The sequence below is a fragment of the Vicia villosa genome, linkage group LG3, assembly GCF_029867415.1.
Source record: "Vicia villosa cultivar HV-30 ecotype Madison, WI linkage group LG3, Vvil1.0, whole genome shotgun sequence".
NCBI lineage: Eukaryota > Viridiplantae > Streptophyta > Magnoliopsida > Fabales > Fabaceae > Vicia > Vicia villosa.
The window spans coordinates 115,864,912-115,880,928 of record NC_081182.1 but is presented as its reverse complement, the minus strand read 5'-3'; positions in this window follow the sequence as shown (position 1 = coordinate 115,880,928).

The window sequence follows — 16,017 nt, the reverse complement described above, 5'->3', positions numbered from 1 at the left end:
CACTTTTTAAACCTTATAAACTTTTTGGGTCACAATAAGTTTTCTTAAATAACCCTCTTAGGTTCAGGGTTAGGGTTTATAATTAATTAGGGTTTAGATCAGTTAATGCACTCACCTTTCCCCTTCTTTGTGCATGTTTTCAGGGTTACTTCAAGATCCTCCGATCACGCGCCACATGCCAACCAAGAAGCTAAGTTTCTAATTATTTTTTATTTTATTTTATTTTATTATTATTTCTCTTTTTGCTTTATAAACTGGATTAGGGTTTACACAAATAGTAGATGAATCTCTCCTACACTAACTTCTATTTATTTTCTGTTATTTTCTCAGTCAATCAAGTCAATCAAGGTTCGAGGCATATCAAGGTTCAAGATCAAGATGATAAAACTAATTATTGATTTCTCTTATTCTTCTGCCTTTTAATTTCCCCCATCCCCGCAGGTGTTTATTGTAATAGCGTAGGATTTTTAATTTCTGCCTTTAATTCCTGCTCATTTTAAACTGTGTGGTTAGTAATCCTAGGGAGTGCAAGATCATCAATCAAACGTTAGATCACTAACAATACAAGATTAAATATTCGAATTGAATCACGTGGTTGTTGCACCCACACACCTTTAGGGTAGCCTCTCTTGTTGCCTGTTGCCTTATTATTCGTTGCCTTATTATTTGTTGCCTGTTGCCTTTCAGTTGTTAAAATAGTCAAGTCCCTCGATTCCGAGGATACCTAAAGCAATGTTGCCTTCAAAGTTATTGAAACTCCCTCGATGTTGCCTCGTCCCTATTGCTAAGGTATCCTCGCATGATGCCTAAACATATTAAATGACTATTATATCCTTCCCTTAGACTACCTGCCTTCTTTATGGCAAGGGACAGTCTTATGGAGAACGATTTCTCGATGACCCGCACATCCAATTGAAAGACTTCCTACCCCTCATGGTATGGATAGATCCTTTCGCCCGAAAGACTTAAAGAACACGAAAGACAAACTTAGGGTAGGTAGTTCTTAATTGCTTGCTCAATTCAAAATTCAAATCAAAATTTAAAATGCTTTTCACACCTCCTTTCAAAACAACTTCAAAACAAGGCTACGCTTATTTACAAGCTAAAGTCCTTAAACGAAATCCTTTTACTATTCACACACGACACTTTTCAAATAATTCAAACAAACAAGTGAGCTAAGCAATTAAGAGCCCATGGATAACCATGGATGCAAAGGGTGCCTTACACCTTCCCTTTGTATAACCTACCCCCCGAACTCAAAATCTTTCAAAGGTCTTTCCTGTTCTTTTTGCCTTTCCAATTGGATAAAATAAAAGTCGGTGGCGACTCTTGCTTACCGCGACATTTCGATTGATAAAAAGTCAGTTCACCGTATTACAGTCATATTCCCAATCATACCCTCTGAAGAGATTTTCTCCACCTCTCAACCTCCATCCTCTGAACCTTAAGCTTCTGCACCCCAACCTCAACCAACATCTTCTGCACCTCAACCACAACCAGCCGCTCCTCCATCTGAAACTCAACCAGCAGTAGACATTCCTGTCTTCTGTGATTCTTCTGACCCATCCTCTCCATCCTCTGAGTCTCTCTTTCACAACCCTCGCAACCCAGCACCTTCATTTGATCCAGTAGTCGTTGTCTTAGACTCTGATCATGAAGAAGAATCTTCACCCATCTCCCCCTCACCACTTATCTTTCCTGATAGACCTTCTGCACCTTACCTTATTTCCAACCCCCAAGAGCCCATTACCATCATCAGACCCAACTCAACCCCACCCTCTGTTGATATACGTTTTCAGTTGCTTAACTACAGGGTACGAAATTGGTTGGAAAATCTGAAGGCTGCCTATGATCATAAGCTAGATCACGTGGCTGTTGGAAAGCTCTCGAATGCTTTCTCTAAGGATCTGCAAGCTGATGTTCTGGATCTTCAGAATGTCTGTGTTTCTGAAACTCTTGCTCCTGCTGGCCAGGCTCTGGACTTTGGAAATTGGAAGGAACTTCAGAATGTCTAGAATTGGAAGATTGTGCAGGCAGAATCCTCTAAAGCTGATGAGATGGATTTTGAATCCGATGAGATGGAGATCGATCAGCCTTTGCCCACTCTCTCAACCACAAATTCAACCACAAAAAGCCCCAGCTAAATCACCTCCAACCACCAAAGTTCTCACCCCTCCTCCTTCACCCAAGACTAAAGGCACTGCGCCTAATCTTGTTTCTGACCACCCTGTTTCTGAACCAATCCTAGAAATCTTACCCCTCAACACCCTCTTTCCTCCTCATACCACTTTCTCCATTTCTCAACCTCCTCCTAATTCCAACTCCCCTATTGTAGACAATCCTGAGGTCCGTAATAATGCTGCTTTTGAATCTTTTGATTCTGATTCTTTCAACAACCTCTTGCGTGATTGTAACTACAAACCTAAACCTCGCCCTGACCCTGTTGTTGTTGTCTTGGATTCTGAGAACGAAGCAGAATCTCTGTTCTCTCTTGATAGAGAACCTGAACCCTACTTCTTTCTGAATCCAGACTCCTCAACCATCCAATTCAAAACCAAACCTTCTGAACTTTCTGTTGGTGTGTGTTTTGAATTTATTAAGCTTAAGGTGCGGGCGGGTTTAGATGCACCGAAGGAGCTTTCAGAAGAGAGATTCATTCTGACCTTTTGAAGCTGCAAGAAGCTTGTTTGGCTGATGCTCCTAGACCCTCTGGATTTCTTAGGGACTTTGAAGAGAGCTACTTCTTTCCCATCACCAGCTGGAAATCTCTTGAAGAGAAGGAACCTGTTGATGAGCTTGAAGAAGTGAGCCTCAATACAACGTTGTGACTGGCACTTTTAGTCTTTATTCAACTGGCTTAAGGAGAATCCCTCTGTTAAAGCACCAAGTATGGTATATCCAGAAGTTGAATACCCATCAGAACCGGTTGCTCCAACACCTCCAGAGAATCTGGCTGACATTCTTCCGGCTCATGAGAATCCAGATGCTGAGATCCCTGCTCCTGTGTATTCTGAAGATGTTTTAGTATCAGAAGCTGATGTTGAGAATCATCTTGCTGAGAAAACTCCTGCTAAGGAAAATCAAGATGATGTTCTCATGGTTGAAGCAAATGCTGAGAATTCTCATGTGATGGACAATAGCTTTGATGCTTCTTCTGCTGGACCTTCTGCCTCTGTTTTAATAAACACTATGAAGGCTCTTCAACATAATCAAGCTGACCTAGCTACCCGTCTGGACAAGCACGAGGATACTCATGATGAGTTCAGATCATTCATGAAGAATCAGAAGGAAGACACTACTGAGATTAAAAACCTTCTGGCCATCTTAGCTTCTAGGCTTGGCCCGTCGTAGTCTGTCTTTGGTCTTAGTCTATTTTCTTTGTTTTTATGCATCTGCTTTGAATTGTATCTGTTTCTATCTCTTGTACCTTCTGATATTTTTTATCAATGAAATGTTATCTTCTTCACTCTGTGTGTCTTTTATCATCTGAATCTTTTAATGCTTTTTGATGTTATGACAAAAAGGGGGAGAAACATGATAATTGAATTGGTTTATTATATCAGTTGCTGGGATTAAGTCTCAACATTTACTAACATTATTTGCAAGTTCTATGTCATTGAGATTTTTTTGCAGGATTGAAGATATTCTGAAAAAGCTCAACATGAGAAGGAAATACATGAGGAAAAGCAATTCTATAAAGAAGCATATGCTCTTAAAGATTTGAAGCAAGCTTAGTGCTGTGAAGCTTCAAGATCAGAAGCAAGAAGAATATTCTGATATTCTTCTTAGAATGCTCTGATACATTTTTTTTAAGAATGCTCTGATACATTCATGCTCTGATACATTTTGTTTAGTATGCTCTGATACATTCCAGGATGTAAAAATGCTCGGATACATTCAAGAATGTTCTGATACAATCAAGCATGCTATGATTCAATTGATTACAAAGGAGAAATTCAAAGCTCTGAAGCTGTCCTATGGAAGCAAGAAGCAGAAGCTCTGAATATTCTGAAGTTCTATGCAAAGTGAAAGTCCCGACTGAAATGGAAAAATACTCAGGGAAGTCTTTTATTTATAAATTCCTCTAGTATTTATTTTAGGGGGGATTGTTAATCTCAGGGGGAGACGTATTCACACACTCTGATTATATGCTTATGCTATATTTGTGTAATTTTCTTTTGTCATCTGATATTCTGGTTACAAATTCATATCAATTATATATGTTTTTGTCATCATCAAAAAGGGGGAGATTGTTAGAACAAGATTTGTTCTGATCAATATTCTTATTTTGATGATAACATTATATATGAATTTTGTATAAGACAATGTGGTACTCTAATCCTTTGCATTTTCCATTTCAGGAAATATATAAAGAGTATGCACATTTCAGCGCTCAGAAGCACTGACTCAGAAGGTTCTGGATGGCTACATCAGAACATGCTCTGGCAAGACATCAGAAGATGGTCAAGCAGAATCAGAACATGGACTATGAAGCATCAGAAGAACATGAAGTCAGAAGCAGAAGAACTGAAGTTTTGAATGGTATCACGCTCAAGCTCTTCAAAGTCAGAAGACAAGAAGATGCTCTGCACCAAGCTGATTGACTCTGATATTCAAATGTTGTATCTACAAATCTGAGTTCAGAAGCAAGTACAAGATGACAGGCTATTAAGTCTAATCTCTGACTGACAAAAGGAACGTTAGAAGCTATAAAAGGCAAAGTCAGTAAAAGAAGGAAAAGCATGGCTCGAGGTAGTTGACAAAAGTGTGAAACATAAAATGCAAAGCTGTACTATTCACGCAAAGCATTAAATGCAACCCAACGGTCATCTTCTCCAATGCCTATATATATAGAAGTTCTGATCAGAAGCAACAAATGAACTCTTGCGCAAAATACCAAAATGCTGTCAAATTCAAAGCTCACGAACTTCATCTTCAACCTCACAAACTCTTGTAATATTTTTAGTGAGTGTTAAGCTTAGAACTTAAGAGAAATATCACTGTTGTGATTATAGCTTTATAAGAAGCAAATCAATACTCTTGTAAATATTATTTTACATTGATTGTAAAAGGTTCCTATAATGATCAGTGTGATCAGTAGACTCTAGAAGACTTAGAAGTTGTCTAAGTGGTGAATTCCTAGAGTGATCAAGTTGTGATCTGTATACTCTAGAAGACTTAGAAGTTTTCTAAGTGGATAACCATTGTAATTAGTTGGATTAGTGGATTAAATCCTCAGTTGAGGTAAATCATTCTAAGGGGGTGGACTGGAGTACTTTCGTTAACAACGAACAAGGATAAAAATAATTGTTTTCATTGTTTTTATCTTACAAGTTTTTAAAGTCACACTTATTCAAACCCCCTTTCTAAGTGTTTTTCTATCCTTCAATTGGCATCAGAGCGCCGGTTCTAGGTGCAAGCACTTAACCGTGTTAGACAAAAGATTCAGGGAGAAAAACACAAAGTTAATATGGTTGAAACAGCTATATCTACTCCTACACCTGAACAGAACAACAATGGTAATGGAAGCAGTAGCTTAAATGGCTATAATAGACCACCAGTCTTTGATGGTGAAAATTTTGAATATTGGAAAGATAGACTCGAAAGTTACTTTCTTTGCCAAGATGGTGACTTATGGGATCTAGTCTTGTATGGTTACAGACATCCTGTAAATGCTCGTGGAGTAAAGATGTCAAGACAAGAAATGAGTGATGACCAAAAGAAACAATTCAAGAATCATCATAAGTCAAGGACTATTCTGCTGAATGCTATTTCTCATGCTGAATATGAGAAAATAACAAACAGAGAAACTGCCTATGACATCTTTGAATCCTTGAAGATGACTCATGAAGGTAATTCCCAAGTCGAGGAGACAAAAGCTCTTGCTTTAATCCAGAAGTATGAAGATTTCAAGATGGAGGAAGATGAAAACATTAAAGCTATGTTCTCAAGATTCCAGACTCTAACTGCTGGAGTAAGAGTGCTTGACAAGGGATACACAAAGGTTGATCATGTCAAGAAGATCATCAGAAGCTTGCCCAGAAGATGGGGCCCAATGGTGACTGCATTCAAGATTTCTAAGAATCTGAATGAAGTCTCTCTTGAAGAGCTGATCAATGCCCTGAGGAGTCATGAAATAGAGCTGGATGTAAATGAACCTCAGAAGAAAGGTAAGTTAATTGCTTTAAAATCAAATAATAAAAAATGCACTAACGCTTTTCAGGCTGAAGAAGAAGATTCTGAAGAGTTAGAATCAGAAGAAAAAGAAGATGAACTTCCATGATCTCCAGAAGAGTAAATCAACTCTGGAAGAGTAAGCAAAGGAAGTTCAAGAACTTCAGAAGTTCCAAAGGGCCTGAAAGAGGAGAATCTTCTGGACATTGAAGATCTGACAAAAAGAAGGTGACATGCTATGAGTGCAAGGAACCTAGTCATTATAAGAATGAGTGTCCAAAGCTTCAGAGGGAAAAGCACAAGATGAAGTTTGAAAAGAAGAAAGGCCTTATGGCTACTTGGGATGACTCAGACGCTTCTGATCAAGAGTCAGACTCTGAAGATGAGCAGACAAACATTGCGCTGATGGCCACTGTTGATGACGAATCAGAATCTACATCAGACTCAGATTCTGAAGAGGTATTTTCTGAACTTTCTAGAGAAGAGTTAGTTTCTAGTCTAACTGAACTTCTAGAAATCAAGGCTCAACTTAGTATCAAATACAAGAAGCTGAAAAAGCTCTTTGCATTTGAAACTAAAAAGCTTGAATTAAAAAATTCTGAACTTAATGAAAAAGTTTTAAAACTATCTAAAGATGTTTAATCATCCTCTAGTTCAGAAAAGTCTATTCCAAGCATGAACAATATTCTCAAAGAATATGACTTGAGTTTCAGGAAGTTTTTATCTAGAGGTATTGGCAGAAGTCAGCTAGCCTCTATGATATATGCAGTTAGTGGAAACAAGAGAGTTGGCATAGGCTGTGAGGGTGAAACCCCATATAAACTTGAATCTGTTGATGAGATGAAAATCACATACAAACCTCTGTATGATCAATTCAAGTATGGCCATTCCCATGATATTAGGCACACATCACATGCTAAGAGTTTCCACATAACACACACCAAGAAGCATGTTACACATACTAGAAAATATCATGTTACTCAGAATAAGGAATATCATGTTGTACCTCCTGTTAATTTTCATGCTAAACCCAAGTTCAATCAGAACTTGAGGAGAACTAACCCAAAAGGACCCAAGAAAATGTGGGTACCTAAGGAAAAGATAATTCATGTTGCAGATATCCTTGGCAGCCAAGAAGACAAAGGAAAACATGTCATGGAACCTGGACTCTGGGTGCTCGCGGCACATGACAGGAAAAAGGTCTATGTTCCAAGACCTGGTGCTTAAATCTGCTGGAGAAGTTAAGTTTGGAGGGAACCAGAAGGGCAAGATCATTGGCTCTGGAACCATAAGCATTGGTAACTCTCCCTCTATAACTAATGTTCTACTAGTAGATGGATTAGCTCATAACTTATTGTCTATAAGTCAATTAAGTGACAATGGTTATGACATAATCTTTAATCAAAAGTCTTGTAAAGCTATTAGTGAGAAGGATGGCTCAATCCTATTTACAGGCAAGAGAAAGAACAACATTTACAAGATTGATCTTCAAGATCTTAAGAATCAGAAGGTTACTTGCCTTATGTCTGTTAGTGAAGAGCAGTGGGTCTGGCACAGAAGATTAGGTCATGCTAGTTTGAGAAAGATTTCTCATATTAACAAACTTAATCTGGTCAGAGGTCTCCCTCATCTGAAATATAAATCAGATGCTCTTTGCGAAGCATGTCAAAAAGGGAAGTTCTCAAAACCTGCATTCAAGTCTAAGAATGTTGTCTCTTCCTCTAGGCCGCTAGAACTTCTGCACATTGATCTTTTTGGCCCAGTCAAAACAGCATCAATCAGAGGGAAGAAATATGGATTAGTCATCGTAGACGACTATAGCAGATGGACATGGGTAAAGTTCTTGAAACACAAGGATGAGTCTCATATAGTGTTCTTTGACTTCTGCACTCAGATCCAATCTAAGAAAGAGTGTAAAATCATAAACGTCAGAAGTGGTCATGGTGGTGAATTTGAGAACAGATTCTTTGAGATTTATTTCAAAGAAAATGGCATTGCCCATGATTTCTCTTGTCCTAGAACTCCACAACAAAATGGAGTTGTAGAACGAAAGAATAGGACTCTACAAGAAATGGCCAGAACCATGATCAATGAAACCAATATGGCTAAGCATTTCTAGGCAGAAGCAATTAACACTGCACGTTATATTCAGAATAGAATATCCATAAGACCAATTCTTAATAAGACTCCTTATGAATTGTGGAAGAACAGAAAGCCTAACATTTCATATTTCCATCCATTTGGATGTGTATGTTATATTTTGAACACTAAAGATCATCTGCATAAGTTTGATTCTAAGGTACAGAAGTGTTTCCTTCTTGGATATTCTGAACGCTCAAAAGGCTACAGAGTATACAATACTGAAACATGGGTTGTTGAAGAATCAATCAATATCAAATTTGATGATAAGCTTGGTCTTGAAAAGCCAAAGCAGTTTGAGAATTTTGCAGATATAGAAATGTCTAATTCAGACTCTGAAGAACCCAGAAGCAAAATTTCAGAAGATCAAGTTGCTGCTTCATTAGAGAATCTCAGAATTTCTGAAGAGCCAACTATCAGAAGATCTTCTAGACTCAACGCTGCTCACTCAAAAGATGTTATCATTGGGAAGAAAGATGACCCTATCAGAACAAGAGCATTCCTTAAGAACAATGCAGAATGTCAATTTGGTCTAGTATCTCTAATTGAGCCAACTTCTGTTGATCAAGCTCTGGAGGATGTTGACTGGATAATTGCTATGCAAGAAGAACTAAATCAGTTTACAAGGAATGATGTTTGGGATCTGGTTCCAAGACCAAAAGGATTTAACATCATTGGAACTAAGTGGGTCTTCAGAAACAAGCTAAGCGAAAAAGGAGAAGTTGTAAGAAACAAAGTCAGACTGGTTGCTCAGGGCTATAGTCAGCAAGAAGGTATTGACTATACTGAAACCTTTGCACCAGTGGCCAATCTATTCGCTTATTAATTTCTTTTGCCACTCAACATAACATCACTCTGTATCAGATGGATGTTAAGAGTGCCTTCTTAAATGGTTATATAGATGAGGAAGTATATATCCACCAACCTCCTGGTTTTGAAGACTCTAAGTCTCCAAAACATGTTTTTAAATTAAAGAAATCACTATATGGCCTGAAGCAAGCTCCTAGAGCTTGGTATGAAAGATTAAGTTCTTTCCTTCTAGATAATGGTTTCACTAGAGGACAAGTGGATACAACTCTCTTCTGTAAAACCTTTAAAAGGGATATTTTAATTTGCCAAATATATGTTGATGATATTATCTTTGGAACATCTAATGCTACACTTAGAAAGGAGTTTGCTAAGTCTATGCAGGCTGAGTTTGAAATGAGCATAATGGGAGAACTCAAGTATTTCCTTGGGATCCAGATCAATCAAACTTCTGAAGGAACCTATGTTCATAAGACCAAGTACGTGAAAGAACTTCTGAAGAAGTTTAATCTTTCAGAAAGCAAAGAAGCAAAGACTCCTATGCATCCAACATGTGTTCTAGGTAAGGATGAGGTAAGTAGGAAGGTAGATCAGAAGCTCTACAGAGGTATGATAGGATCTCTTATATATCTTACTGCTTCTAGACATGATATTTTATTCAGTGTTTGTCTGTGTGCAAGATTCCAATCAGATCCTAGAGAATCTCACTTAACTGCTGTTAAGAGAATTATGAGGTATCTGAAAGGTACTACTAATGTTGGTTTAGTCTACAGAAGATCTGAAGAATACAACTTAGTAGGATATTGTGATGCTGATTACGCTGGAGATAGAGTTGAAAGGAAAAGTACTTCTGGAAGTTGTCAATTTCTTGGAAGTCATCTGATCTCCTGGTACAGCAAGAAGCAAGCTACAATTTGCCCTCTCTACAACAGAAGCAGAATATGTTGCTGTTGTTGGATGTAGTACACAGATGCTCTGGATGAAGAGTCAGCTAGAAGATTATCAGATATATGAGAGTAACATTCCTATCTTCTGTGATAATACTTCTGCTATTTGTTTATCTAATAATCCAATCTTACATTCCAAAGCTAAACATATTGAGATTAAACATCATTTCATTGGGACTATGTTTAGAAGGGTATTCTATCTTTAAACTTTGTTGATACAGACCATCAATGGGCTGATATCTTTACTAAACCCCTTGCTGAAGATAGGTTTAAGTTCATTTTGAAGAATATCAGTATGGATTTATGCCCAGAATGAAAGGATAAGAAGTTCTAATATATGGATTAGATTTGAAATGATCATTTATTTTCTCTTATCAGAAGTTCTGAAATTGTTGATCAATTAGATATTCTGATTCTGTTATTGCTAATGTTTCATATGTCTAAGTTGATTCATAATCTCTTTTAAAGAAAAACAGTTGTCACCAGCTATTCCAGAAGATGAACATGTGTTCACTCTGAAGGGACAAGCATGCGTGCAGTTGATGAGACGCCGCCCTAGGTAACTGTGCAAATCAGTTCAAATATCACGTTTTACCCTAATGTCACTCAACATTAAATGCATTTGATTCTCTGCATTCTGTAACTGTTCATTCTCAGAATTTTATTGCATTTTGTTTCAAATTCGTGTCTATTTATACATCTCTCTCAATCTCATTTTCTCTTTTCACGTATTCATTCTCTCTTGTTTTTGCATTTCTGCAACCTTTTCTCTCTTTTCTCAAACCCTAAAAGAAAACCCAGAAATCTCATAAGTGCTTCCATGGCTTCCCCTTCTTCTCAGAATGCTAGTTCGTCTTCTCAGCAACAACATCAAAATGAACAAGAACAAGAGCAATAACTTATTCCAAAAATCACCTGTTCGATTCCTTTGGATCAGTTGGAAGTCATCTGTGAGTTAATGGTAGATGTTGATAATCTGTAAAAACATGAGATTCATCTTAAAGAGAATTTGGTGTTTCAAGGATGGGCGCCATTGTTCTATGAATTCTGTGGACCAGTCTATCCAGACTTAGTGAAGGAATTCTGGGTTCATGCAACTGTTATTCCTAAAGCTATAGTCTCTTTCGTTCATGGTATATTCTTCCCCATCACTGAAACCACCTTGAGAATGATGTTTGGGTTGATGGATTCTGAAGGTGCTACTGAAGCAACTCCAAGAACCGATTGGGATGCTGTCTACGCTGAAATCTTTACAGATGGGAAGAAATTAAAGAAAGTTAAGGATCTGAAGAACATATACAAGATATGGACAAAGATTCTTCTAGGTTGTTTCTACCACATGAAATCAACGAGTTCATCAGACTTCATTAATAGAGACCAACAATACATCATGTATTGCCTTGGTACACAAAAAAAGGTGGATATTCCTTACATCATTTCAATCACTTGAAGGTTGTTGATCCAGAACGTTGTTGCTCTCAATGATGATGAAAGGATCGTTGGCGTGATTTGGTTTTAACATTTTTGGTGTGATGTTTCTGATTCTGTTTATGTATTCTCTCTGAATCTTGATAGTTTTACAGATCCTTTGTTCTTCTTCTACATTTATGAAGGGTTTGTGATTGTTGGAAAATGATGGTGATTAGGGCTTTGTGATTTGCTTTCTGCAGCTATGTATGAACCGTAATCAGTGGCTCTCTTTCTCTCACAATCTGAAGGGTTTGTATTTGGAAGATGATGAAAGAAAAACTAGGGTTTTTGGTTGTTTTTGTGGTTGTGAACAGAACTCTCCTTTGGGAACTATGCATTTATTCTTTATAGGGATAATAGTTGTTTTGTCCCCTGCCATATGGGCGAGATTTGAAAAATCCCCTGTAAAAAAAAAGTTTGGATTCGCCCCCTAACATAGGAAGATTCCCTTGTTTCGCCCCCTAACATAGGAAGATTCCCTTGATTCGCCCCCTAACATAGGAAGATTCCCTTTTTTTATTTTTTATTACTATTTTTAATGACGTGGTTGACTTAGTTGACTTTTATTTTACTTTTTACTTATTTTAATTCCATGTGGCATTTTTTATTATTATTTTATTGTTTGGTTGTTAAAAGGCTAAATAGATAAGCTAAAATTTGTGTGTCCCACGAGTATCGAACCCAAGACCTAATGATTGCAAAGGAATCCACTATTTGCTTTTGTTGTTTAGACTCTTGCATCAAGTATATATATTATAATAATTTTTGAAAACATATTTACTAAATATTTATTACATAATTTCTAAAACGTTAACTAAATATTTACTAATATATTTCTAATACATAATTTCTAAAAAATATTTACTAATATATTTACTAATACATTTCTAAAATGTTAATTATATATTTATTACATAATTTCTAAAACGTTAACTATATATTTACTAAATATTTATTACATAATTTTTGAAAATATATTTATTTAATAAATATTTATTAAATAAATATGTATTTCACATTTAATAAATATTTATTATATAAATGCATAAATAAATATCAAATATTTATTATATAAATGCATAAACGTTATTTTAAACTAAACTAAATTAAATTAAACTAAATTATTGTAAACTAATATTACAGAAAAACGTTACTTTAGTTTTAAATTATAAACCAATATTACATATAAACTAAATTAAATTAAACTAAATTAAATTATAACATTAGTTTTAATTTAGTTTTAATTTGGTTTATTTTTAATTACATAAAAAACGTTAATATTAACTGAACCAAATAAAAATGTTTTTATGTTTTATATAATAATTAATAATTTAACATCAATATACTGTAACAATTTAATGTTAAAAATATAAAAATTATTTTAGAATTAAATGAATGATTTATAAAGATAATATTTATATAAAAAGATGTAATTTAAAAAAGGGTAATGCTAACGAGTGCCCTCGGGGCACTGGTTAGGAGATTAAAAAGGTAAGTAGAGCATTGTTTAATAGATTAAAAGATAATTTTTTTTACCTAAAATATATGTATTCAATGCATTGAAATCATAAATAATTAATTCTTCTAAAGAATATTATGTTTATTCAATGCATTGATCTAGATTAATTTCTTTATTTGGAATGCTTAACCAGTGCCCCGGGGGCACTCGTTAGCATGACCCTTTAAAAAATACCACTTTGGATCCTCTCCATCAATATTCTCTCCTTCCCTCTCCTTCCTCTCTATCTCTCTCTAAATCTCATTCTCTCTCTTAATTATTTTATGCTTTTTAATGATGAGTGAGAGTGAAATTAAGAGAGATAGAGAGGAAGGAGAGGGAAGGAGAGAATATTGAAGGAGAGGATCCAAGTCCAAAAAATACTGTCGCTTTTAAACTAATGTAATAAACTAATTTAAACTAGTGTAAATATTCATGTAAAACTAATGTTATACTTATAAAATGGGCTTAATTGCAACTTTAGTCCCCATATTTTGTCTTTTTCTTGATTTTGATCCCTCTATTTTAAAAACCACTATTTTAGTCCCTTTTTAAAGTTTTCTATGCGATTTTCGTCCCCCTATTTTGTTTTTTTCTGCAAAATTAGTCCTTATTTTTGTCTCTTTTTCAACAGAAAATTTAGAAGGGGGACCAAAATCGTGGTTTTAAAAATGAGGGGACCAAAATCGAGAAAAAGATAAAATAAAGGGACCAAAGTTGCAATTAATAGTTTGGACTAATATAATAACAAGCAGAAGTGAATAGCTTAGTGGCAATGCATGTGGTTAAAAGTGCTACATAAAAAATAAATGCCACGTCAAATATTTTAATAAACAAATGATTTAATTGAAAAATAACCTTCTAAGTTAGGTGACCCTCACCCGGTCATTTAGCCCAACGGTTGTTAAGCCAATAAGGATTTAATAATAAGCACCAATTGTTGGTTGGCCCAGAGGTCACTGGTACTGGACTTGGTAGGGCAAACTACGGTCTGATCCCCCGCAACTGTAGTTAGGAAAAATGGGGCTGCACCACTTAAAAAAACAAGAACCATGTGCTAAAGAAAAATGATCATAGTCGCTAACCGATTTCCCCTACTATGTGAGTGTACGGATAATGGGCTTAATGTGATTGCGCTTGAATGAAAAGAGTGAAAGAAAAACGAGAGATATATGTTAAGTTATAATCCCATGATTCGAATTGGTTTGTATAAGGAGGGAGTTTTGAACATTGTGTCGTTACGGTGTCCTTGGTTTTGAATATCTAGTACCTATCGATCTAACATTAGCCTAACATCCACGTATGATTAGGAGTCGTGTCGTGCCTTTGTTTTTAAAAAAAATGCTTAATCATTTTCTTTTACCGTGTTGGTTGATTGCTTGAGGACAAGCAATGGTTTAAGTGTGGATGTATTTGGTAACGCGAAAATGTATCGCATATTTGGCTTGATTTACATAGATTATTTCCCCTTTTTATTTTAATTAAGTTGCTTTATGCTGGTATTATGCTGGTATTTTAATGTGTTTCAGGAATTAAATGTTTACGAAGCTCGCTTGAGAAAAGGAGTAAAAGAGGAAGAAATGAAGAAAATAATATATATATATATATATATTATATAAATAAAATGGTAATGTGGGCCCCATGCCACACAATATGTGACGATAGTCACACATTAAGTGACGAGGGTCACTTTTTGGTAGCATAAATGTTGCCGAACGGCAACCCAATGGAGACGTCCGTCTCCTACATTTTTAGGGGGCCGTCTCCTAGTGGAGACGCCCGTCTCCCCATTTTTCTCAACTGCGAGACGTCCATCTCATGATCTTTTTTAAAAGGGAAGACACGCACGTTTCCAGTCCTCCTCTGCGCAGTCAAGTAGTGTTGTTATAATTGAGGAGAAAAAAAGGGACCAGCTAGAACGAGCTGTTACCACAAAGAGCACTATATAAAGAACCGGATATTCACGTAAAAGGGGTTGGACCATGCTTAGTCCCAGCCATGCCATAGTTTTTCTTCAGCATTTTTATTCCAGCATTTTATTTCCAGCAATTGTTTTCTATTCCGTTCATCTTTTCTCACAACAATTTCTACACCGGAAATTGTTGTGAACTTTTAACTGGATCTAACCTTACGTTAGATCATAGTATTTTAATTCCTTGTTTTTATTATTTGATCGAAGAATTCTAAGAACAGATCCAACCGGCTTGTGGTGGAGTGTTCTCTATTTCAAGATTCAAGAATTAATTCAAGTTATACTTTCAGGTTTTTATTTTTATTGTTATTTAATTTATAGTTTTATATTCCTTGCTTATAAATTATTGAATATGTCTAAATATATTAATTACGATTGTTTATGCATGTTTAATTTAATAAGTATGTCTGGCTAATTTAATTAAGATATCGGTATGTAGAGCAATTTAACCGTAGGGATCCGAAATAAGTTGGCTTAAATATGTTTTATTAAAAATCACTCGTTTCTGGTTTTGTGTCTAATTTAATTTGCTAAAGTTCTAAAATCAACAGAGCGAGAGTTTGCGATTTTAAAATTGATAAAGGTTAAAATCAACAGAGCGAGAGTTTGAGATCTTTAACTTGATAGTAGACATAGAACATTAGTTTTAAGGACGGCGAAAGCGTATTAAAATTAATTAGAATTTATTTATTTTCAAAGAGTGTTTTTAAACCCTACGCGGGACAGCGAGAGCGTACATTAGGGAATACTAGCATGATCAGAGTCAACAGAGCGAGAGTTTAAGACTAGGAGATTTAAGTAAATAACCTCTTCATGAAATGGGCATTTTATCAATTATGATGTTTTCAAAAAGCTTTCTAAATCTGATGGGATGGCGAGAGCGTACATTATGAGTTAGGATCGTAGTCTCAATCAATAGAGCGAGAGTTTGAGAGGAGGACTTTTAAATGACATAGTTAGTAAAGATTTTTGATTGAATAAGAATCTGGCCAATGAAACTTCGGATTACC